This window comes from Calonectris borealis, unplaced genomic scaffold (genome assembly GCF_964195595.1).
Source record: "Calonectris borealis unplaced genomic scaffold, bCalBor7.hap1.2 HAP1_SCAFFOLD_40, whole genome shotgun sequence".
Classification (NCBI taxonomy): Eukaryota; Metazoa; Chordata; class Aves; order Procellariiformes; family Procellariidae; genus Calonectris; species Calonectris borealis.
Window position 1 is genome coordinate 286,285 of NW_027441454.1, and position 25,632 is coordinate 311,916.

Consider the following 25,632-nt stretch of genomic DNA (forward strand, 5'->3'; position numbering starts at 1 on the left):
ATTCTATGATATCCACAAACCCCAAAGGCCATGGAACAGAAAGGGACAGGACACTCCAAACGCCGTGGCTTAGAGCCAGGACAAGTGCAGGACACCCGCAAACCCCACAGGTCATGGACCAGAAAGGGACAGGACACCCCAAACCCCATGGCTCAGCGCAAGGACACTGGCAGGATATCCCCAGACCCCACAGGCCATGGACCAGAAAGGGCCAGGGTACCCTAAACCCCGAGGCTCAGGGCCAAGACATGTGCAGGACACCTCCGAAATCCCAATGGTCATGGAACAGACAGGGACAGGACACTCCAACACACGTGGGTCGCACCTAGGACACTGGTAGGACACTCCCAAACCGCAGAGGTCATGGACCAGACAAAGAAAGGGCACGCCAAACCCCATGGGTCACAGCCACGACATGGGCTGGACAAGCCCAAAACCCACAGGTCATGGACCAGAGAGGGACAGGGAAATCCAAATCCTGTGGGTTTAGGCCAGGACATGGTCTGGACACCCCCAAACGAAACAGGTCATGGACCAGAGAGGGACCCGGAACCCCCAACCCCGTGGCTCAGGGCTGGGACATGGGCAGGAGATCCCCAAATCCTACAGGTCATGGACCAGATAGGGACCCAGAAGCCCAAAGCCCGCGGGCCAGGACAATGATATGGGCAGGACACCCCCAAACCCCACAGGTCATAGACCAGATAGAGACGGGCAACCCCAAAACCCGTGCGTAAGGGCCACAATGGGGACAGGACACTTCAACACACCAGAGGTCATGAATCAGACAGGGACACGGGACCCCAAACCCCATGGGTCAGAGCCAGGACACGTGCAGGACACCCCCAAACCCCACAGGTCATGGAACAGACAGGGACAGGACACTCCAAAAGATGTGGGTCACAGCTAGGACACTGGCAGGACACCCCCAAACCGCAGAGGTCATGGACCAGACAGGGACAGGGCACCCCACACCCCGTGACTCAGGTGCAAGACATGTGCAGGACACCTCCAAACCCCACAGGTCATGGACCAGACAAAGAAAGGGCACCCCAAACCACATGGGTCAGAGCCACGACATGGGCTGGACAAGCCCAAACCCCACAGGTCATGGACCAGACAAGGACAGGGAACCCAAAACCCCGTGGCTCAGGGCCAGGACATGGGTAGAACATCCCCAAACCCCAGAGATCATGAACCAGACAGGGACAGGGCACACCAAACCCCGTGACTCAGGCGCAAGACATGTGCAGGACACCCCCAAAACCCACAGGTCATGGACCAGAAAGGGACAGGACACGCAGAATCCCATGGCTCAGCACAAGGACACTGGCAGGATATCCCCAAACCCCACAGGCCATGGACCAGACAAAGAAAGGGCACCCCAAACCCCATGGGTTAGAGCCTCGACATGGACTGGACAAGCCCAAAACCCACAGGTCATGGACCAGACAGGGACAGGTCACCCCAAACAACATGGCTCAGCGCAAGGCCAATGGCAGGATATCCCCAAACCCCACAGGCCATGGCACAGAAAGGGACAGGACATGCCAAAACACGTGAGTTACAGCAAGGGTACTGGCAGGACACCTCCGAAACCCCACAGGACATGGACAGTCAGAGAAAGGGCACCCGAAAACATGTGGTTCACAGCTCGGGCACTGGCAAGACGTCCCCAAACCCCAAGGTCATGGACAGACAGGGAAAGGGCACCCTAAACCCCATGGGTCGGAGCCACGACATGGGCTGGACAAGCCCAAAACCCACAGGTCATGGACCAGAGCGGGACAGGTAACGCCGAACCCTGTGGGTTAGGGCCAGGACATGGGCTGGACACCCCCAAACCAAACAGGTCATGGATCAGACAGGGACCCGGGACCCTCAACCCCGTGGCTCAGGGCTGGGACATGGGCAGGACATCCCCAAACCCCACAGGTCATGGACCAGACAGGGAGAGGACACACCAAACCCTGTGGGTCAGGACAAGGATATGGGCAGGACAACCCCAAACCGCACAGGTCATGGACCAGACAGGGACGGGCCACCCCAAACCCCGTGTGTAAGGACCACGATGCGGACAGGACACTTCAACACACCACAGGTCATGGACAAGACAGGGACAGGGCACCCCAAACCCCATGGCTGAGGGCCAAGATACGTGCAGGACACCCCCAAACCCCACAGGCCATGGACCAGAAAGGGACAGGGCACCCCAAACAACATGTCTCAGCGCAAGGACACTGGCAGGATATCCCCAAACCCCACATGCCATGGACCAGACAAAGAAAGGGCACCCCAAACCCCATGGGTCAGAGCCACGACATGAGCTGGACAAGCCGAAAACCCACAGGTCATGGACCAGACAGGGCCCCGCAACCCCAAACCCTGTGGCTCAGGGCCAGGACATGGGCAGGACATCCCCATACCCCAGAGATCATGAATCAGACAGGGACAGGGCACCCCAAACCCCGTGACTCAGGCGCAAGACACGTGCAGGACATCCCCAAACCGCACAGGTCATGGACCAGAAAGGGACAGGACATCGCAACACACGTGGTCGCAGCTAGGACACTGGCAGGACACTCCCAAACCCCACAGGTCATGGACCAGACAAAGCAAGGGCACGCCAAACCCCATGGGTCAGAGCCACGACATGGGCTGCACAAGCCCAAACCCCACAGGCCATTGACCAGACAGGGACAGGACACGTCGAACCCTGTGGGTCAGCAGAAGTATATGGGCAGGACACCCCCAAACCTCACAGGTCATGGACCAGACAGGGACGGGCCACCCCAAACCCCGTGTGTAAGGGCCACGATGGGGACAGGACACTTCAACACACCACAGGTCATGAACCAGACAGGCACAGGGCACGCCAAACCCCGTGGCTGAGGGCCAAGATACGTGCAGGACACCCCGAAACCCCACAGGCCATGGACCAGAAAGGGACAGGGCACCCCAAACCCCGTGGCTCAGGGCCAAGACACGTGCAGGACACCCAAAACCCCACAGGTCATGGTCTAGACAGGCACAGGACACCCCAAACAACATGGCTCAGCACAAGGACACTGGCAGGATATCCCCAAACCCGACAGGCCATGGACCAGACAGGGACGGGCCACGCCAATACACGTGGTTCGCAGCTAGGACACTGGCAGGACACTCCCAAACCCCACAGGTCATGGACCAGACAAAGAAAGGGCACCTCAAACCTCTTCAGTTAGACCAATGAAATGGGCTGGAGAAGGCCAAACCCCAGAGGTCATGGACCAGAGAGGGACAGGGAAACCCAAACCCTGTGGGTTATGGCCAGGCTATGAGTCTGACAGCCCCAAACCCCAAAGGTCGTGAACCAGACAGGGACAGTGAACCCATAATACCGTGACTCAGTTCCAGGACATAGGCAGGACATCCCCAAACCCCACAGGCCATGGACCAGACAGAGAAAGGGCACCCCAAACCCCATCGGTTAGACCAACGACATGGGCTGGACAAGCCCAAAACCCACAGGTCATGGACCAGACAAGGACTGGGAAACCCGAATCCTGTGGGTGTGGGCCAGGACATGGTCTTGACACCCCCTAAGCCCACAGGTCATGGACCAGACGGAGACGGGCAACCCCAAAACTCGTGCGTAAGGGCCACGATGAGGACAGGACACTTCAACACACCACAGGTCATGAACCAGACAGGGACAGGGCATCCAAAACCCCGTGGCTGAGGGCCAAGATACATGCAGGACACCCCGAAACCCCACAGGCCATGGACCAGAAAGGGACAGGGCACCCCAAACCCCGTGGCTCAGAGACAAGACACGTGCAGGACACCCAAAACCCCACAGGTCATGGTGTAGACAGGCACAGGACACCCCAAACAACATGGCTCAGTGCAAGGACACTGGCAGGATATCCCCAAACCCCACAGGCCATGGACCAGACAAAGAAAGGGCACCCCAAACCCCATGGGTCAGAGCCACGACATGGGCTGGACAAGCCCAAAACCCACAGGTCATGGACTAGACAAGGACAGGGAACCCAAAACCCCGTGGCTCAGGGCCAGGACATGGGCAGAACATCCCCAAACCCCAAAGATCATGGACCACACAGGGACCCGGAACCCCAAACCCTGTGGCTCAGGGCCAGGACATGGGCAGGACATCCCCAAACCCCAGAGGTCATGAACCAGACAGGGACAGGGCACCCCAAACCCCATGACTCAGTCGCAAGACATGTGCAGGACATCCCCAAACCCCACAGGTCATGGACCAGAAAGGGACAGGACACCAAAAACCCCATGGCTCAGCGCAAGGACACTGGCAGGATATCCCCAAACCCCACAGGCCATGGAATAGAAAGCGACAGGGCACTCCAAATCCCGAGGCTAAGGGCCAAGACAGATGCAGGACATCCCAAACCCCACAGGTCATGGTCTAGACAGGGACAGGACTGCCCGAAACACGTGGGTCCCAGCTAGGACACTGGCAGGACACTCCCAAACCCCACAGGTCATGGACCAGACAAAGAAAGGGCACCCCAAACCACATGGGTCAAAGCCACAACATGGGCTGGACAAGCCCAAACCCCACAGGTCATGGACCGGAGAAGGACAGGGAACACAAAACCCCGAGGCTCAGGGCCAGGACATGGGCAGGACTTCCCCAAACCGCAATGATCCTGGACCAGACAGTCTCCCGGAATCACAAACCCCAAGGGTCAGGGCAAGGATATGGGCAGAACAACCCCAAACCTCACAGGTCATGGCCCAGACAGGGACGGGCCACCCCAAACCCCATGCGTAAGGGCCACGATGGGGACAGGACACTTCAACACACCACAGGTCATGAAACACACAGGGACAGGACACCTCAAACAACATGGCTCAGAGCACAGGCACTGGCAGAATATCCCCAAACCCCACAGGCCATGGACCAGAAAGGGACAGGGCACCCCAAACCCCGAGGCTCATAGACAAGACACGTGCAGGACATCTCCGAAACCCACAGATCATGGACCAGACAGGGACAGGACACCCCAACACACGTGGGTCGAAGCTAGGACACTGGCAGGACACTCCCAAACCCCACAGGTCATGGACCAGACAAAGGGGACCAGAACCAGAGAGCGACAGGAAAACCCAGACCCTGTGAGTTAGGGCCAGGACATGGTCTGGACACCCCCGAACTCCACAGGTCATGGAACAGACCTGTGGAAGCCCTGTCTGCGAACGTGGAAAACCAGGACAAAATGTTAACTTCAGAAGAAGATGTGCGTGGGGACACTATGGAAAAGAGGCAAAAGGAATCCCCCAAAAAATCACGTGAGCCAGACAAACCAGCCAATGAGCCCATGAACTCCAAACTGGATTTCGAGGTGCCAAAGAGAGAGGAAGGGTGCTGGTGGGGAACTCCCTTTCCCCGTGGTTGTGGGGGATCTGACAGGTACCTGTAAGACCCCTGTGGGGTGCAGGTGGGGGCTATATAGGTTTCCTTGTCCTTAGGTTGATGACCTGATTGCATGTTTCAAAAAGCTCTGGCTGACTGAGTGAGGGGAGAAGTCAGGAGGGTGCTGGCACTTGCCCATGTCCACCTGAGGCACACCAGCCAAACCCAGTATGCTGTGTGCATGTCATGCCAAGGGATGGGGAAGGGAGTGGTGGTGGTGGATGTAAATGTACTGAATAATGTAGGACCTGAGCAGGATGCACACGGTAGGGAATAAGGGGTGGAGGTTGTACTGGGTCTGGCTGGGATGAAGTGAATTTTCTTGCTAGCAGCCCCTCTGGTGCCGTGCTTTGCCTTGGTGGCCCAAACAGCTCTGATAACACACTGACATCGTAGCTATTGCTGAGCAGCGCTTGCCCAGCGTCAAGGCCTGCTCTGTTTCTCCCTCTGCCCCAACAGTGAGGGGGCTGGGGGTGGCAAGAGGCTGGGAGGGGACAAAGCCAGCACAGCTGACCCCCAAGTGACCAAAGGGATATTCCACACCACGTGATGTCATGGTCAGCAATAAAACTGGGGAGGAGGGTGTGTTCTTTGAAGTGTCCTTTACTCAGAGACTGGCTGGGCATTGATCTCCTGCTGTGAGCGATTGATTCTGCACTTATTAAACTGTCTTCATCTCGACCCAGGAGATTTTTTTTTCTCGCTTTTTTTCTTCCAGTTCCCTCCTCCATCCCACTGGTGGGGAGTGAGCAAGTGACTGGGTGGGGGCTGCCACATGGGGCCACTCCACCACGTGGGCACATAGCAAATAGGTTGGTATGTGCTTGTGAGGTCCCTGGTGCCTAAGTAGATCATAGGCCGAGAGCTGGCACATGGCTTGTGTAAGTGGTTGTGACACTACTGATACCTGAGTAGCTGATAGGCCAAGAGTAGGCACGTAGCTTGTGAGGTCACCTGTACCTTCACATCTCGTAGGCGAGTAGGTAGCAAGTAGGTGGCTTTGTGGTGGTCAGGTCACTGATGCCTGAGTAGATGATAGGCAAGAGGGAGGCACATGGCTTGGGTATGTACTTGTGATGTCACTCTTGGCTGAATAGCTGATAGGCCAGGACCAGGTGCATGGCCTTTCTAGGTGCTTGTGAGGTCACCGGAGGCTGAGGCCCTCAACAGCAAGTACATGGCAAATGGGTGTACATGTTCTTGTGAGGTCCCTGGTGCCTGAGGAGCTGATAGGGCAGGAGCAGGCACCTGGCATTGTACTGGTTTTGGCTGGGACACAATTAACTTTCTATTTAGTGAAACAGTGAGCGCGCGACTGTATGGGACTTAGCTGCTGGCCGGGGTTAAACCACGACAGGTACGTGTAGGTTGTTTTGAGGTCACTGGTGCCTGAGGAGCTGATAGGGCAGGAGCAGGCCCATGGCTTGTGTCTGTGCTTATGAGGTCACTCACGCCTGAGTAGCTCACAGGCCGGGAGTAGGCCCATGGCATGTGGAGGTGCTTATAATGTCATTGCTGCCTGAGGAGCTGATAGGGCAGGAGCAGGCCCGTAGTTTCTGTAAGTGGTATGACGTCATTGGTGCCTGAATAGCCCATAGGCCAGGAGCAGGCCAATATGAGAGGCAGATGCTATGACATCATCTGTGGCTGAGGAGCAGATAGGCCAGCGGCTGTGTATGAGCTTGTGTTGTCACTGGTGCCTGAGTAGCTGATAGGCCAGGAGCAGGCCCATGGCTTGTGTCTGTGCTTATGAGGTCACCCATGCCTGAGTAGCTCACAGGCTGGGAGTAGGCCCATGGTATGTGGAGGTGCTTATAATGTCATTGCTGCCTGAGGAGCTGATAGGGCAGGAGCAGGCCCGTAGTTTCTGTAGGTGGTATGAGGTCATTGGTGCCTGAATAGCCGATAGGCCAGAAGCAGGCCAATATGAGAGGCAGATGCTATGACGTCATCTGTGGCTGAGCAGCAGATAGGCTATGGCATGTGTAGGTGCTTATAATGTCATTGCTGCCTGAGGAGCTGATAGGGCAGGAGCAGGCCCGTAGTTTCTGTAGGTGGTATGAGGTCATTGGTGCCTGAATAGCCGATAGGCCAGGAGCAGGCCAATATGAGAGGCAGATGCTATGACATCATCTGTAGCTGAGTAGCAGATAGGCCATGACATGTGTAGGTGCTTATAATGTCATTGCTGCCTGAGGAGCTGATAGGGCAGGAGCAGGTCTATAGTTTCTGTAGGTGGTATGAGGTCATTGGTGCCTGAATAGCCCATAAGCCAGGAGCAGGCCAATATGAGAGGCGGATGCTATGACGTCGTCTGTGGCTGAGTAGCAGATAGGCAAGGAGCAGGCCAATATGAGAGGCAGATGCTATGACATCATGTGTGGCTGAGGAGCAGATAGGCCAGGGGCTGTGTATGAGCTTGTGTTGTCACTGGTGCCTGAGTAGCTGATAGGCCAGGAGCAGGACCATGGCTTGTGTCTGTGCTTATGAGGTCATCATACCTGAGTAGCTCACAGGCTGGGAGTAGGCCCATGACATGTGTAGGTGCTTATAATGTCATTGCTGCCTGAGGAGCTGATAGGGCAGGAGCAGGCCCGTAGTTTCTGTAGGTGGTATGAGGTCATTGGTGCCTGAATAGCCGATAGGCCAGGAGCAGGCCAATATGAGAGGTAGATGCTATGACGTCATCTGTGGCTGAGCAGCAGATAGGCCATGGCATGTGTAGGTGCTTATAATGTCATTGCTGCCTGAGGAGCTGATAGGGCAGGAGCAGGCCCGTAGTTTCTGTAGGTGGTATGAGGTCATTGGTGCCTGAATAGCCGATAGGCCAGGAGCAGGCCAATATGAGAGGTAGATGCTATGACGTCATCTGTGGCTGAGCAGCAGATAGGCCATGGCACGTGTAGGTGCTTATAATGTCATTGCTGCCTGAGGAGCTGATAGGGCAGGAGCAGGCCCGTAGTTTCTGTAGGTGGTATGAGGTCATTGGTGCCTGAATAGCCCATAAGCCAGGAGCAGGCCAATATGAGAGGCGGATGCTATGACGTCGTCTGTGGCTGAGTAGCAGATAGGCAAGGAGCAGGCCAATATGAGAGGCAGATGCTATGACATCATGTGTGGCTGAGGAGCAGATAGGCCAGGGGCTGTGTATGAGCTTGTATTGTCACTGGTGCCTGAGTAGCTGATAGGCCAGGAGCAGGACCATGGCTTGTGTCTGTGCTTATGAGGTCATCATGCCTGAGTAGCTCACAGGCTGGGAGTAGGCCCATGGAATGTGGAGGTGCTTATAATGTCATTGCTGCCTGAGGAGCTGATAGGGCAGGAGCAGGCCCGTAGTTTCTGTAGGTGGTATGAGGTCATTGATACCTGAATAGCCGATAGGCCAGGAGCAGGCCAATATGACAGGTAGATGCTATGACATCATCTGTGGCTGAGTAGCAGATAGGCCATGACATGTGTAGGTGCTTATAATGTCATTGCTGCCTGAGGAGCTGATAGGGCAGGAGCAGGCCCGTAGTTTCTGTAGGTGGTATGAGGTCAGTGGTGCCTGAATAGCCGATAGGCCAGGAGCAGGCCAATATGAGAGGCAGATGCTATGACATCATCTGTGGCTGAGTAGCAGATAGGCCATGGCATGTGTAGGTGCTTATAATGTCATTGCTGCCTGAGGAGCTGATAGGGCAGGAGCAGGCCCGTAGTTTCTGTAAGTGGTATGACGTCATTGGTGCCTGAATAGCCCATAAGCCAGGAGCAGGCCAATATGAGAGGCAGATGCTATGACATCATCTGTGGCTGAGTAGCGGATAGGCCAGGGGCTGTGTATGAGCTTGCGTTGTCACTGGTGCCTGAGTAGCTGATAGGCCAGGAGCTGGCACATAGCTTGTGTAGGTGCTTCTGATGTCACCAGAATAATATTCAGGCCATGCCCAAATGCGGCTTTTTGGAAGAACCAAGGTCAGCAGAAGTCCGTACGCCGCGCACACGTGTGACAGCGTAACTCGTACACACGGTGTCGGCAGTAGGAGGGTGTGAGGTCACCACCAGTATAACTCATGGGCACGCAGCAGTGGCAGGAGGAGGGTGGCAGCAGCCGTGGCACCGATGGCACCCCGTGGCTGTGGGGCTCGGTGCAGAGCGGCCGTGTGCTGCCACAAGGGCATCCCGGGGGATGGGAGCTGCCCGGCCCTGTGTCTGCGAGGCCGAAGGAGCAGCCCCTGCAGCCCTGGCTGGAGCAGTCGGGGTGGGGGTGGCTCGGGGGCACCCCAGGGCTGTGCCCGGGCACGGTGCCACGAGGAAACCACAGACTTCCTGCCTGGGCGCTGCGGGGGGAGCGCGGCGAGCGCCGTGAGGCCACGTGGGCTGTGGTTTGTGCACCTGCAGGCTGCGGCTCCCGATGCGCCGGCGGGGAATAACGGCCCCGTGGTGACACGCTGAGAGCCAGGGATGTGTCTGAACCTCTGGGCTGTTCGTCTGCTGCCAGGGCAGGGACGTGTCCCAGCGCTGGCTCCTGGGAGGGGTCTTCCATGGGCTCTCCAGGGAAGGAAGGGGGAGCCAGCACTGCTGGGATGAGGTTCTGGCCTGGGCTAAGGCCCATTCGCAGCTGCTGCTGCCAGCAGAGGGGGGTCTGTAGCAGGGGCAGGGGCTGTTTCCTTCCCTTCCTGACACAGACCCTGCTGCAACCCCAGCCCTCGGGTCCCCCTGGCACGGGGACGGCTGGACTCTCTCACCTTGGGCTCTTGGATGGGCCTGGCGTAGGAGATGCTCAGTACTCCTGGTCAACACAAGAGGGTTCCAGGGGTGAAAACCCCATTTCCCCCCCAACAACCTGCCCTGTCCTGTGACGGCCCCCCACCACAGTGACGTGACACCTGCAGCAGAGCCGTCTCTCATATATGGTCACGAACGGCGCTGGAGAAGTTCATTGGAGGGCTGGGCTGTGTCGGAGGGGAGATAGCTCCCGATAATGTCTAAAAAGGTCCTGCTGCTTTGATTGGCTCCTCCTGCAGCTGGGCTGGGATCTGCAGAGATATATTGCCCTCCTGTCATCATTGTCCCCAGGAGGCCCCAGGAGCTGAGGCAGGCAGCGTGGCGCAGCAGGGATGTGCTGGCAGGGCAGGAGGCTCAGGATGGGCACAGAGGGACTCCTGTGCCCTCAGATGCTCTGGTTGCTCCTCTGGGTACAGCTGTGCAGCGGTAAGTGCCCGTTCCCTTGTCCCACAGCCCAGGGCCAGCGGGCGCCAGCATGGTCATAGGATCTGTCTGGGAATGGGTTTCTTTGAGGTGCTACTGAGCTGAGGGTCAGAAGGTGCTCGAGTCCATGGACCCTGTGCCTGCCTGTCTGGGTGGGAGAGAATCTCCTTTTCCAGGGCTCCGGCGTTTAGGGCAGCCTGTGCCTGGCTGGATTCATAGACGCTCGTAGACACCCTTTTGGGACCCTCTCTTCCCCAGCCGGTGGTGGCCTCTGGAGCCAGTGGTGGCGCAGCTGGCGATGGCAGCACGCAGAGATGCCCAGGGCACTGTCAACCTCTGGGGTGCCCCGGAGGGTCTGTGTGCTGCTCCCTGCCTCCCGGTTCCAGGGGAGCCCTGACCCCCTGAGGGCAGTTTGTGCCCCGAAGAGAGAAGGGGACGGGGACATCTGCGTCGAGAGACATCCTTCCTGGGGGGCCCGGCCCAGCGCAGGGGCTGGGCTGACAGCAGGGGCAAGGAGGGGCTGTGGGTGGGGAGATCGTTGGAATCGTCTCGGTGGGAGCTCGGAAAGCCCTGGGGGTGGGGGTGGGTTTGGATGGTGCGGGGGCAGGTGGTTTGCATGGGAAGCCAGCCTGGGTAGACGGGGCTGTTCAGGGGAAGAGGGGTGGGCTGGGGAAGAGCGGGTGCCCTGTGCAGGGCTGGGCACAGTGTGGAGGTGTGCGTGGGCAGGGGGTAGGTGGTCGTTGGGGTGGGCAAAGGTGCCTTGTGTGGTGGGATGGTGAATGACCCGGCAGGGCCAGAACTGCACACCCCCAGCCTTGTGCAGCGCGTGGGGATAGAAGGGACCCCTGCACTACACTGGGGACAGCCTGGAGGGGAGTGGGCTCCCACCCTGGTATCTCGGATATGGCCAGGGCGTTCCCCCAGACCTGCAGAGCTGGGCCTTGGCACTCTCCTGACTGGTCCCATGTTGATATTTGAAGGGGCTGCAGAGGTGAGGCTGGTGGATGGCGGCAGGCGCTGTGCTGGGAGAGTGGAGGTGAAACAACAGGGCCAGTGGGGGACCGTGTGTGATGACTACTGGAGCATGAACGATGCGGCAGTGGTTTGTAAGCAGCTGGGCTGTGGGTCTGCTGTTGGAGCTCCTCAGTACGGACACTTTGGGCAAGGATCTGGCCCCATTTGGATGGATAATGTTGGCTGTAAAGGCACCGAATCTGCCCTGTCTGACTGCCCACACAGAGGATGGGGTGAAAATAACTGCGATCATGCTGAGGACGCTGGAGTGATGTGTTCAGGTAAGGGCAGAGCCTATTCCCCGTCTGTGGGGCTGGGACAGGGGAAGAGACCTGGCTTTGCCCTCAGGGAGCAACAAGTGGGCACCGGAGCATTGTTCAACGTGGCCGGTTGCACTGCCGAGCTGGGACTGTCATTGCTGCTGTCCCCGGTCCCTCGGGATAGCCCATTGCGAAAGTGCCCAAGGGTGCCCATACCCTGCCTGGCCCCTGCACTGGCTCAGATTAATCCCCCACCCTGCCCTGCATTGTCTGTTGATTCCCATCTTTCTCCTCCTGTTCACCCAGGACCTGTCTGGCAGTGCCAAGGGCCAGGTCCCCCCATGCAGAGGCACCAAGAGTGACTCCTGTGGCCACCCACAGTACCGGGGAGGGGCGTGAGATGGCTAGCTACTTTGGGGTTGTGCTCCCTAGCAGACACAAGTCCCTTGGCTGAATCAAAGGGGTTGCTTGGAGAGGAGGAGCGCTTGGCCTGGTCTGAGGAGCGGGGTGGCATGTGGCACCTTTCCCAGGGTCACCCCATGAGAGCCTGCCCGTGGGGACATGGCCCCGTCCAGGAGGGCTGAGCTGCTGCCCAGCCTCTCATGTCTGTCCCAGCCCCTGGCTGCCTTGCACTTTTGGGTTTGCCAGCATTTACTGGCACTCCCCTGTGCCTGCCCTTGCACTGGGAGCTCGTGTAAGCCCAGGGTTGCTCTCTGTCCACTCTCCTGGCCTCCGCCTGGCTGTTGTCCAGGGACATGAGCATCCAGCAGCGCACTCTGGCCATGGCTGAGGACCTTTTTGCTGGGCAGGTGCTGGAGCAGGGGCTGGCACAGACACCCACCGCAGGTACAGCCTCACTCTTCTTTTGCCCTGTGACATGTCCCATCTACCAGCAGTGCCCCACAGCCCAAGGTCCCCCTGGGAACAGGGCACGTTTCTGGTGGCACCAAGAGGTTCCTCATGCCTGGCCCTGAGCTCCATGGGGCAGAGCAAGCTGCAGCAGGCAACAGCGCCTGGGCTCATTTCCCTGGAGCCCAAGTGCTCTGGGAGCTGCAGTGCCCAGGGACCAGTGCCGGGCAGCCCAAGGCCTGTGGGGCAGCAGCAGTTTGTCTGAGCAGTGCCTGTGGCAGTGGGTTTGGGAGAGAAGCAAGCCCACAAGTGCTGGGCTGATTTCTGAGGAGCGGCAGGCGGGCCCTGCTCTGTTTGTGCCATCAGCACCCCCTGAGAGCCGCTGGGGTGGTCGTGGGGCTTTTTGCCTTTGGCCACCTTGGACGTGGGATGTGGTCAGGGGACTGCCAGAGGGCTGTGGGACCTCCCAGGGGTCTTTGGTTGCTCCGGGATCTGGCTGGTTGGTCAGAGGGAATAGCCCCTGCTAAGGACATATAGTGATCCATGACGGGGACCCTTGGAAAACTGTCTGTGACTCACACCTTGGTCCCAAAGGTGCCACCATGGTCTGCAGCGTCTGCTGTGTGTCTGCAATAGACACATACCCTTGAGTGCTGTGATGGTGTAGAGAAGGGGTGCTGGGGGTCTGGACGTGTCTGTGTCACCAACAGTCGCCCAACAGCTTCCTCTGGGATGCACAATGGGTAATTTGGTCACAGCTTGCTTGGAGGTGATGTGGGAAAGTGGGCATTTAACTGCCAGAGAGCTCTCAGTTGGTTTGGTTTCTCCAGGATTTGTCCGGCTGGTGGAAGGGAAGAACCGCTGCTCAGGACGTGTGGAGGTCCATGACGGGGACCAGTGGAAAACTGTCTGTGATTCCCACTTTGGTGCCAAAGCTGCTGGTGTGGTCTGCAGGGAGTTGCAGTGCGGTGTGGCCCTGCCTGTGGCTGGGCCAGCTCCCTTTGAAGAAGGGGTGGGTCCCATCTGGGCCGGAGAGCTGCAGTGTGTGGGGAATGAATCCCTCCTCGCCTCCTGCCCCAGGGGGTCCCCCAGGGACCAGCCCTGCACCCGCATGAACAGCGCTGTTGTCACCTGCACAAGTAAGGACTCAGGGTGGGGTGCTGAACACTGGGGTGAGTTCCAGCTTGAGGGGGGGCATGCTGTGCCTGTGGAGACAAGGGAACTGGGGGGTGTGTTCCCACAGGCTGGCAGAGAGGTGACCTTCTGGGGGATCCCAGACAAGGGCAGGGCTGGGCTGATGCCCAAGGACAAGGAGGGGCCATGGGTTGGGAGGGCTCACTGGGATCACCATGTTGCACCGCAGGGGACACAGAAAGGCCTGAGGGTAGAGGATGTCCTGGCAGATGCCCAGGGCAGGCTGTGGTCCAGGGGAGCTCGGGGCCCTGGGCAGAAGCAGCAGTGTGTGCTTGGGGGAGTCCTGGTGGGGGCAGGTCTCTTCTCGGGGTGCTGGCTGGGGAGGAACGGGTGCCCTGGGTGGGCATGGGCCGGGGGCAGGTTGCAGGGGGCCGTTGGGGTGGAAGGAAGGCTGGGGTGCCAAAGTCTGTGGGGCCACGAATGAGCCAGCAGGGCTGGAGCTGGTCATCCCCAGCCTTGCACAGCCCATGGAGATAGAAAGGACCCTGCACTACCCCGGGGACAGCCTGGAGGGGAGTGGGCTCCCACCCTGGCACCTCTGACTCCACCCGGGCAGGGGTTCCCCCAGACCCACAGTGCCGGGGGGCTCAGCGCTGTCCTGACTGGTCCTGTGTCAGTGTTTGAAGGTGCTGTGGAGGTGAGGCTGGTGGATGGCGGCAGGCACTGTGCTGGGAGAGTGGAGGTGAAACAACAGGGCCAGTGGGGGACCGTGTGTGGTGACGACTGGGACATGCACGATGCGGCAGTGGTTTGTAAGCAGCTGGACTGTGGGTCTGCTGTTGGAGCTCCTCAGTACGGACACTTTGGGCCAGGATCTGGCCCCATTTGGATGGATGATGTTGGCTGTAATGGCATCGAATCTGCCCTGTCTGACTGCCCACACAGCGGATGGGGTGAAAATGACTGCGATCATGCTGAGGACGCTGGAGTGATGTGTTCAGGTAAGGGCAGAGCCTATTCCCCGTCTGTGGGGCTGGGACGGGGGAAGAGACCTGGCTTGTCCTCAGGGAGCAACAAGTGGGCACCGGAGCATTGTTCAATGTGGCCGGTCGCACTGCCAAGCTGGGACTGTCATTGCTGGTGTCCCCGGTCCCTCGGGAAAGCCCAGTGGGAACCTGCCCAAGGGTGCCCATACCCTGCCTGACCCTGCGCTGGCTCAGATTAATCCCCCACCCTGCCCTGCATTGTCTGTTGATTCCCATCTTTCTCCTCCTGTTCACCCACGACCTGTCTGGCAGTGCCAAGGGCCAGGTCCCCCCATGCAGAGGCACCAAGAGTGACTCCTGTGGCCACCCACAGTACCGGGGAGGGGCGTGAGATGGCTAGCTGCTTTGGGGTTGTGCTCCCTGGCAGACACAAGTCCCTTGGCTGAATCAAAGGGGTTGCGTGGAGAGGAGGAGCGCTTGGCCTGGTCTGAGGAGCGGGGTGGCATGTGGCACCTTTCCCAGGGTCACCCCATGAGAGCCTGCCCGTGGGGACATGGCCCCGTCCAGGAGGGCTGAGCTGCTGCCCAGCCTCTCATGTCTGTCCCAGCCCCTGGCTGCCTTGCACTTTTGGGTTTGCCAGCATTTACTGGCACTCCCCTGTGCCTGCCCTTGCACTGGGAGCTCGTGTAAGCCCAGGGTTGCTCTCTGTCCACTCTCCTGCCCTCCGCCTGGCTGTTGTCCAGGGACCTGAGCATCCAGCAGCGCACTCTGGCCATGGCTGAGGACCTTTTTGCTGGGCAGGTGCTGGAGCAGGGGCTGGCACAGACACCCACCGCAGGTACAGCCTCACTATACCTTTGCCCTGTGCCATGTCCCATCTACCAGCAGTGCCCCACAGCTCAAGACCCCCCTGGGAACAGGGCACGTTTCTGGTGGCACCAAGAGGTTCCTCATGCCTGGCCCTGAGCTCCATGGGGCAGAGCAAGCTGCAGCAGGCAACAGCGCCTGGGCTCATTTCCCTGGAGCCCAAGTGCTCTGGGAGCTGCAGTGCCCAGGGACCAGTGCCGGGCAGCCCAAGGCCTGTGGGGCAGTAGCAGTTTGTCTGAGCAGTACCCGTGGCAGTGGGTTTGGGAGAGAAGCAAGCCCACAAGTGCTGGGCTGATTTCTGAGGAGCGGCAGGCGGGCCCTGCTGTGTTTGTGCCATCAGCACCCCCTGAGAGCCGCTGGGGTGGTCGTGGGGCTTTTTGCCTTCGGCCACCTTGGACGTGGGATGTGGTCAGGGGACTGCCAGAGGGCTTGGGACCTCCCAGAGGTCTTTGGTTGCTCTGGGATCTGGCTGGTTGGTCAGAGGGAGTAGCCCCTGCTAAGGATATATAGTGATCCGTGACGGGGACCCTTGGAAAACTGTCTGTGACTCACACCTTGGTCGCAAAGGTGCCACCATGGTCTGCAGCGTCTGCTGTGTGTCTGCAATAGACACATGCCCTTGAGTGCTGTGATGGTGTAGAGAAGGGGTGCTGGGGGTCTGGACGTGCTTGTGTCACCAACAGTCCCCCAACAGCTTCCTCTGGGATGTGCAATGGGGGCGATTGGGTCACGGCTTTATTGGAGGTGATGCAGGATGTGGTCATGAATCTGTCAGAGGGCTCTGGGAACTCCCAGTTATTTTGATTTTTTCCAGGATTTGTCCGGCTGGTGGAAGGGAAGAACCGCTGCTCAGGACGTGTGGAGGTCCATGACGGGGACCAGTGGAAAACTGTCTGTGATTCCCACTTTGGTGCCAAAGCTGCTGGTGTGGTCTGCAGGGAGTTGCAGTGCGGTGTGGCCCTGCCTGTGGCTGGGCCAGCTCCCTTTGAAGAAGGGGTGGGTCCCATCTGGGCCGGAGAGCTGCAGTGTGTGGGGAATGAATCCCTCCTCGCCTCCTGCCCCAGGGGGTCCCCCAGGGACCAGCCCTGCACCCACATGAGCAGCGCTGTTGTCACCTGCACAAGTAAGGACTCAGGGTGGGGTGCTGAACACTGGGGTGAGCTCCAGCTTGAGGGGGGGCAGGCTGTGCCTGTGGAGACAAGGGAACTGGGGGGTGTGTTCCCACAGGCTGGCAGAGAGGTGACCTTCTGGGGGATCCCAGACAAGGGCAGGGCTGGGCTGATGCCCAAGGACAAGGAGGGGCCATGGGTTGGGAGGGCTCACTGGGATCATCATGTTGCACCGCAGGGGACACAGAAAGGCCTGAGGGTGGAGGATGTCCTGGCAGATGCCCAGGGCGGGCTGTGGTCCAGGGGAGCTCGGGGCCCTGGGCAGAAGCAGCAGTGTGTGCTTGGGGGAGTCCTGGTGGGGGCAGGTCTCTTCTCGGGGTGCTGGCTGGGGAGGAACGGGTGCCCTGGGTGGGCATGGGCCGGGGGCAGGTTGCAGGGGGCCGTTGGGGTGGAAGGAAGGCTGGGGTGCCAAAGTCTGTGGGGCCACGAATGAGCCAGCAAGGCTGCAGCTGGTCATCCCCAGCCTTGCACAGCCCATGGAGATAGAAAGGACCCTGCACTACCCCGGGGACAGCCTGGAGGGGAGTGGGCTCCCACCCTGGCACCTCTGACTCCACCCGGGCAGGGGTTCCCCCAGACCCACAGTGCCGGTGGGCTCAGCGCTGTCCTGAGTGGTCCTGTGTCAGTGTTTGAAGGTGCTGTGGAGGTGAGGCTGGTGGATGGCGGCAGGCGCTGTGCTGGGAGAGTGGAGGTGAAACAACAGGGCCAGTGGGGGACCGTGTGTGATGACTACTGGAGCATGAACGATGCGGCAGTGGTTTGTAAGCAGCTGGACTGTGGGTCTGCTGTTGGAGCTCCTCAGTACGGACACTTTGAGCAAGGATCTGGCCCCATTTGGATGGATAATGTTGGCTGTAAAGGCACCGAATCTGCCCTGTCTGACTGCCCACACAGCGGATGGGGTGAACATAACTGCGTTCATGCTGAGGACGCTGGAGTGATGTGTTCAGGTAAGGGCAGAGCCTATTCCCCACCTCTGGGGCTGGGACGGGGGAAGAGACCTGGCTTGTCCTCAGGGAGCAACAAGTGGGCACTGGAGCATTGTTCAATGTGGCCGGTCGCACTGCCAAGCTGGGACTGTCATTGCTGCTGTCCCCGGTCCCTTGGGAAAGCCCATTGCGAACTTGCCCAAGGGTGCCCATACCCTGCCTGGCCCCTGCACTGGCTCAGATTAATCCCCCACCCTGCCCTGCATTGTCTGTTGATTCCCATCTTTCTCCTCCTGTTCACCCAGGACCTGTCTGGCAGTGCCAAGGGCCAGGTCCCCCCATGCAGAGGCACCAAGAGTGACCCATGTGGCCACCCACAGTACCGGGGAAGGGCGTGAGATGGCTAGCTACTTTGGGGTTGTGCTCCCTGGCAGACACAAGTCCCTTGGCTGAATCAAAGGGGTTGCTTGGAGAGGAGGAGCACTTGGCCTGGTCTGAGGAGCGGGGTGGCATGTGGCACCTTTCCCAGGGTCACCCCATGAGAGCCTGCCTGTGGGGACATGGCCCCGTCCAGGAGGGCTGACCTGCTGCCCAGCCTCTCATGTCTGTCCCAGCCCCTGGCTGCCTTGCACTTTTGGGTTTGCCAGCATTTACTGGCACTCCCCTGTGCCTGCCCTTGCACTGGGAGCTCGTGTAAGCCCAGGGTTGCTCTCTGTCCACTCTCCTGCCCTCCGCCTGGCTGTTGTCCAGGGACATGAGCATCCAGCAGCGCACTCTGGCCATGGCTGAGGACCTTTTTGCTGGGCAGGTGCCGGAGCAGGGGTTGGCACAGACACCCACCGCAGGTACAGCCTCACTCTACTTTTGCCCTGTGCCATGTCCCATCTACCAGCAGTGCCCCACAGCTCAAGACCCCCCTGGGAACAGGGCACGTTTGTGGTGGCACCAAGAGGTTCCTCATGCCTGGCCCTGAGCTCCATGGGGCAGAGCAAGCTGCAGCAGGCAACAGCGCCTGGGCTCATTTCCCTGGAGCCCAAGTGCTCTGGGAGCTGCAGTGCCCAGGGACCAGTGCCGGGCAGCCCAAGGCCTGTGGGGCAGCAGCAGTTTGTCTGAGCAGTGCCTGTGGCAGTGGGTTTGGGAGAGAAGCAAGCCCACAAGTGCTGGGCTGATTTCTGAGGAGCGGCAGGCGGGCCCTGCTGTGTTTGTGCCATCAGCACCCCCTGAGAGCCGCTGGGGTGGTCGTGGGGCTTTTTGCCTTCGGCCACCTTGGACGTGGGATGTGGTCAGGGGACTGCCAGAGGGCTGTGGGACCTCCCAGGAGTCTTTGGTTGCTCTGGGATCTGGCTGGTTGGTCAGAGGGAATAGCCCCTGCTAAGGACACATAGTGATCCATGACGGGGACCCTTGGAAAACTGTCTGTGACTCACACCTTGGTCGCAAAGGTGCCACCATGGTCTGCAGCATCTGCTGTGTGTCTGCAATAGACACATGCCCTTGAGTGCTGTGATGGTGTAGAGAAGGGGTGCTGGGAGGCCTGGATGTGTTTGTGTCACCAACAGTCCCCCAACAGCTTCCTCTGGGATGTGCAATGGGGGCGATTGGGTCACGGCTTTATTGGAGGTGATGCAGGATGTGGTCATGAATCTGTCAGAGGGCTCTGGGAACTCCCAGTTATTTTGATTTTTTCCAGGATTTGTCCGGCTGGTGGAAGGGAAGAACCGCTGCTCAGGACGTGTGGAGGTCCATGACGGGGACCAGTGGAAAACTGTCTGTGACTCCCACTTTGGTGCCAAAGCTGCTGGTGTGGTCTGCAGGGAGTTGCAGTGCGGTGTGGCCCTGCCTGTGGCTGGGCCAGCTCCCTTTGAAGAAGGGGTGGGTCCCATCTGGGCCGGAGAGCTGCAGTGTGTGGGGAATGAATCCCTCCTCGCCTCCTGCCCCAGGGGGTCCCCCAGGGACCAGCCCTGCACCCACATGAGCAGCGCTGTTGTCACCTGCACAAGTAAGGACTCAGGGTGGGGTGCTGAACACTGGGGTGAGCTCCAGCTTGAGGGGGGCAGGCTGTGCCTGTGGAGACAAGGGAACTGGGGGGTGTGTTCCCACAGGCTGGCAGAGAGGTGACCTTCTGGGGGATCCCAGACAAGGGCAGGGCTGGGCTGATGCCCAAGGACAAGGAGGGGCCATGGGTTGGGAGGGCTCACTGGGATCATCATGTTGCACCGCAGGGGACACAGAAAGGCCTGAGGGTGGAGGATGTCCTGGCAGATGCCCAGGGCAGGCTGTGGTCCAGGGGAGCTCGGGGCCCTGGGCAGAAGCAGCAGTGTGTGCTTGGGGGAGTCCTGGTGGGGGCAGGTCTCTTCTCGGGGTGCTGGCTGGGGAGGAACGGGTGCCCTGGGTGGGCATGGGCTGGGGGCAGGTTGCAGGGGGCCGTTGGGGTGGAAGGAAGGCTGGGGTGCCAAAGTCTGTGGGGCCACGAATGAGCCAGCAGGGCTGGAGCTGGGCATCCCCAGCCTTGCACAGCCCATGGAGATAGAAAGGACCCTGCACTACCCCGGGGACAGCCTGGAGGGGAGTGGGCTCCCACCCTGGCACCTCTGACTCCACCCGGGCAGGGGTTCCCCCAGACCCACAGTGCTGGGGGGCTCAGCGCTGTCCTGAGTGGTCCTGTGTCAGTGTTTGAAGGTGCTGTGGAGGTGAGGCTGGTGGATGGCGGCAGGCGCTGTGCTGGGAGAGTGGAGGTGAAACAACAGGGCCAGTGGGGGACCGTGTGTGGTCACCACTGGAGCATGAACGATGCGGCAGTGGTTTGTAAGCAGCTGGACTGTGGGTCTGCTGTTGGAGCTCCTCAGTACGGACCCTTTGGGCAAGGATCTGGCCCCATTTGGATGGATGATGTTGACTGTAATGGCACCGAATCTGCCCTGTCTGACTGCCCACACAGCGGATGGGGTGAACATAACTGCGTTCATGCTGAGGACGCTGGAGTGATGTGTTCAGGTAAGGGCAGAGCCTATTCCCCGTCTGTGGGGCTGGGACAGGGGAAGAGACCTGGCTTGTCCTCAGGGAGCAACAAGTGGGCACCGGAGCATTGTTCAACGTGGCCGGCTGCACTGCCGAGCTGGGACTGTCATTGCTGGTGTCCCCGGTCCCTCGGGATAGCCCAGTGGGAACCTGCCCAAGGGTGCCCATACCCTGCCTGACCCTGCACTGGCTCAGATTAATCCCCCACCCTGCCCTGCATTGTCTGTTGATTCCCATCTTTCCCCTCCTATTCACCCACGACCTGTCTGGCAGTGCCAAGGGCCAGGTCCCCCCATGCAGAGGCACCAAGAGTGACTCCTGTGGCCACCCACAGTACCGGAGAGGGGCGTGAGATGGCTAACTACTTTGGGGTTGTGCTCCCTGGCAGACACAAGTCCCTTGGCTGAATCAAAGGGGTTGCTTGGAGAGGAGGAGCGCTTGGCCTGGTCTGAGGAGCGGGGTGGCATGTGGCACCTTTCCCAGGGTCACCCCATGAGAGCCTGCCCGTGGGGACATGGCCCCGTCCAGGAGGGCTGACCTGCTGCCCAGCCTCTCATGTCTGTCCCAGCCCCTGGCTGCCTTGCACTTTTGGGTTTGCCAGCATTTACTGGCACTCCCCTGTGCCTGCCCTTGCACTGGGAGCTCGTGTAAGCCCAGGGTTGCTCTCTGTCCACTCTCCTGGCCTCCGCCTGGCTGTTGTCCAGGGACCTGAGCATCCAGCAGCGCACTCTGGCCATGGCTGAGGACCTTTTTGCTGGGCAGGTGCTGGAGCAGGGGCTGGCACAGACACCCACCGCAGGTACAGCCTCACTCTACTTTTGCCCTGTGCCATGTCCCATCTACCAGCAGTGCCTCACAGCCCAAGACCCCCCTGGGAACAGGGCACGTTTCTGGTGGCACCAAGAGGTTCCTCATGCCTGGCCCTGAGCTCCATGGGGCAGAGCAAGCTGCAGCAGGCAACAGCGCCTGGGCTCATTTCCCTGGAGCCCAAGTGCTCTGGGAGCTGCAGTGCCCAGGGACCAGTGCCGGGCAGCCCAAGGCCTGTGGGGCAGCAGCAGTTTGTCTGAGCAGTGCCTGTGGCAGTGGGTTTGGGAGAGAAGCAAGCCCACAAGTGCTGGGCTGATTTCTGAGGAGCGGCAGGCGGGCCCTGCTGTGTTTGTGCCATCAGCACCCCCTGAGAGCCGCTGGGGTGGTCGTGGGGCTTTTTGCCTTCGGCCACCTTGGACGTGGGATGTGGTCAGGGGACTGCCAGAGGGCTGTGGGACCTCTCAGGGGTCTTTGGTTGCTCCGGGATCTGGCTGGTTGGTCAGAGGGAATAGCCCCTGCTAAGGACATATAGTGATCCATGACGGGGACCCTTGGAAAACTGTCTGTGACTCACACCTTGGTCGCAAAGGTGCCACCATGGTCTGCAGCGTCTGCTGTGTGTCTGCAATAGACACATGCCCTTGAGTGCTGTGATGGTGTAGAGAAGGGGTGCTGGGGGGCCTGGACGTGTCTGTGTCACCAACAGTCCCCCAACAGCTTCCTCTGGGATGCACAATGGGTAAATTGGTCACAGCTTGCTTGGAGGTGATGTGGGAAAGTGGGCATTTAACTGCCAGAGAGCTCTCAGTTGGTTTGGTTTCTCCAGGATTTGTCCGGCTGGTGGAAGGGAAGAGCCACTGCTCAGGACGTGTGGAGGTCCATGACGGGGACCAGTGGAAAACTGTCTGTGACTCCCACTTTGGTGCCAAAGCTGCTGGTGTGGTCTGCAGGGAGTTGCAGTGCGGTGTGGCCCTGCCTGTGGCTGGGCCAGCTCCCTTTGAAGAAGGGGTGGGTCCCATCTGGGCCGGAGAGCTGCAGTGTGTGGGGAATGAATCCCTCCTCGCCTCCTGCCCCAGGGGGTCCCCCAGGGACCAGCCCTGCACCCACATGAACAGCGCTGTTGTCACCTGCACACGTAAGGACTCAGGGTGGGGTGCTGAACCCCAGGGTGGGAAACAGAGCAAGGACCGTGCTGGGCCGGGCACGAGGACAGAAGGGGTGATGGGTTGTCTGCAGCATGAAAATAGGGCAGAAGGAGAAGAAAGGCATGCTGTCCCGCTGGCCGCTCCGCCAGCTACCGAGGGTACAAGAGCACCGGTCCACCCTCAGTTCTCCTCCTCTGTCCCCAGAGTACACAGGGTTCAGGCTGGTGAACGGCAGCACGGCGTGTGCGGGGAGAGTGGAGGTCCAGGTGTTGGGGACCTGGGGCACCCTCTGTGCCTCCCGCTGGCATCTCTCGGATGCCCACGTTCTCTGTCGTCAACTCAACTGCGGGTTTGCTGAGTCCATTCCTGGAGGAGGGCATTTTGGGAGAGGAACCGGACCTGTCTGGAGAGACTCATTCCACTGTGACGGGACTGAAGCCCACCTGGGACAGTGCCCAGTGATCACCCTGGGGGCCTCACCCTGCTCCCATGGGTACAACGCCGCTGTCATTTGCTCAGGTGAGTGCCGGGAAAATGCTGCATTAACTCCATTTGCCCTTTGTGTGCGACATGGCCACCCAAAGCAGGGCTCCCAGAGCAGCCCCAGGCTGAATTTCTCCCTGGAGAAACCCTTGCTTCCCCAGGAGCCTTCTGGAGGGCTTTGCCTGCTCAGACTGACTGCTCTACTGGGGGAGAGCTGAGGGCTGAACGGAAGCAGGCATCTGCCCCCAGGGCAGCGCATCTGCCAGGCCTGGCCTCCTGGCTTTTCCTACTGTGGGATGAATCCAGGGCAGGGCTGCGGGGCTCTGCTCCACCCCCTGGCTGCAGACAACCACATCCCACCTCCACAGAGCGCCCTGCAGAGCTTCATCCCACCACCCAGGCAGGAGCTCCTGGGTGCCCCCAGCAGCAGCAGAGCTGGGTGTGAGCTGCAGAGCGGGCCCATGCTTTGCCCTCACTTCTCGTCAGCCCAAGGCTCAATCTTGTCCTGTTTGGTCAGAGAATTCCCCCTCACCCTGCTCCTGAAGGGTGCCGTGCTCCCCAGTGCCGCCAATGGCCGTGGCATCTCTGCTCTCCGCAGGGTCAGCCGGCTTTGCATCCCTGCGGCTGGTGGGTGGAGGGAGCCGGTGCGACGGGCGAGTGGAGATCTTCCAGCGCGGGACTTGGGGCAGAGTCCTGGATGACCAGTGGGATGTGCAGGAGGCCAACGTGGTGTGCCGGCAGCTGCAGTGCGGACAGGCAGAGACAGCCTACAACCCCCCAAAGCCTGAGCGAGGGACGGGCCCCGTAGGGCTGCGAGGGGTCCGGTGCGCAGGGCATGAGACCAACCTGAGCCTCTGCAACACCTCCCTGCCCGAGAGTGCGCTGGCAGCAGGGGTTGCGGAGGACGTGGGAGTCATTTGCCGGGGTGAGCGGCACTGCCCGGGCCCCCCAGATGATGGGGTGGGTGGGCAGCCAGCCCCTGGCAGCAACTGGGGTTTCTCCCCACTGCAGGGAGCCGACAGGTCCGGCTGGTGAACGGGGCCGGGCGCTGCGCCGGGAGAGTGGAGATCTACTACCAGGGCAGCTGGGGGACTGTCTGCGATGATGGCTGGGACCTCTCTGATGCTGCCGTCGTTTGCCAGCAGCTGGGCTGTGGAGGGGCGGTGGAGGCGGCCGGCTCCGCTCGGTTCGGGGAAGGCTCTGGGCAGATCTGGATGGGTGCCGTGAATTGCTCCGGGGCCGAAGCTGCTCTCTGGGACTGCCCTGCCGGGCCCTGGGGGCAGCACGACTGTGGGCACAAAGAGGACGCGGGAGTCATCTGCTCAGGTCTGTGCTGGGTGGTGTGGTGGGAGCCTGGTTCCCGGGGAGGCCAGGACATGGGGAGAGCCGTGCATGGCCAAGGCTGTCCCTGGCTGCTGTCCCTGGCTCCTGCCCGAGCCTGTCCTGCGGACCCTCAGTCCCCCTCAGGGACCTCCCTCTGCCCCTGGGTGCAAGGGGGACGTGCTGGCCGTGCCCCTGCCTGGCTGAGGGCCCGGCGAGTGCAGAGGCGTCCCCTCTCCCACAGCCCCAGACCAGCCTCTTCCCCCTTGCTGCCTTTCCTCCCAGAGTTCATGGCCCTCAGGCTGGAGAACAGCGACGGCTGCTCCGGGCGCCTGCAGGTTTTCTACAACGGGACGTGGGGAAGCATTTGCTCCAACTCGATGACTCTCGATACGGTGTCGCTGGCATGCAAGGAGCTGGGTTGCGGGGACGGAGGATCCCTGGAAACACGCCTGCCCTATGGCAGGGTGTCTGGCCCTGCGTGGCTGGATAATGTGCAGTGTGGGGAGAAAACCAGCTCCTTCTGGCAGTGTCCCTCCACTCCCTGGCACCCGCAGTCATGCGAAGACCTGCGAGACGAGATCCACATTACCTGCAAAGGTAACTCTGAGCCACTCGGGCACCAGTGTCACCCCAGATCCTGCTCCCCGCTGCCACAAAGGCAGAGAAAGAGCTTGGAGGGGCTTTTCCTTTCCATGTCACCCCGGTGGCACAAATGTGACCACAGCCACACACATCCAGCAGCAGTTGCCACCCAGGTTGCCAGCAGCGCCTGGCGGAGGCAGAGGCATCCCCAGGTGAGGTCTCAGAAGAGACCAGACAGGGCTCAGAAGAGCCTCCCCTCCACAGACACACTACTGCTGCTCTGTGAACCAGGGACCTTTAGGGGCTGAGCAATCAGGGTCCCCCCAGGCCTGCGCATGCCCGCTGAATGACCGGGGTTCAGTTGCTGCCGTGACAAAGATGGTACGGGGAGGCACAAGCAGAGCTCAGCCTCGCTCTCTTCTGCACCATCCCCCAA

The 25,632-nt window shown here is 60.1% G+C and overlaps 1 pseudogene; it reads left to right on the forward strand.

Moving 5' to 3' along the window:
• Nucleotides 1-25,632, forward strand: part of LOC142076270 (scavenger receptor cysteine-rich type 1 protein M130-like) — a 45,447-nt pseudogene that overhangs the window by 16,256 nt on the left and 3,559 nt on the right.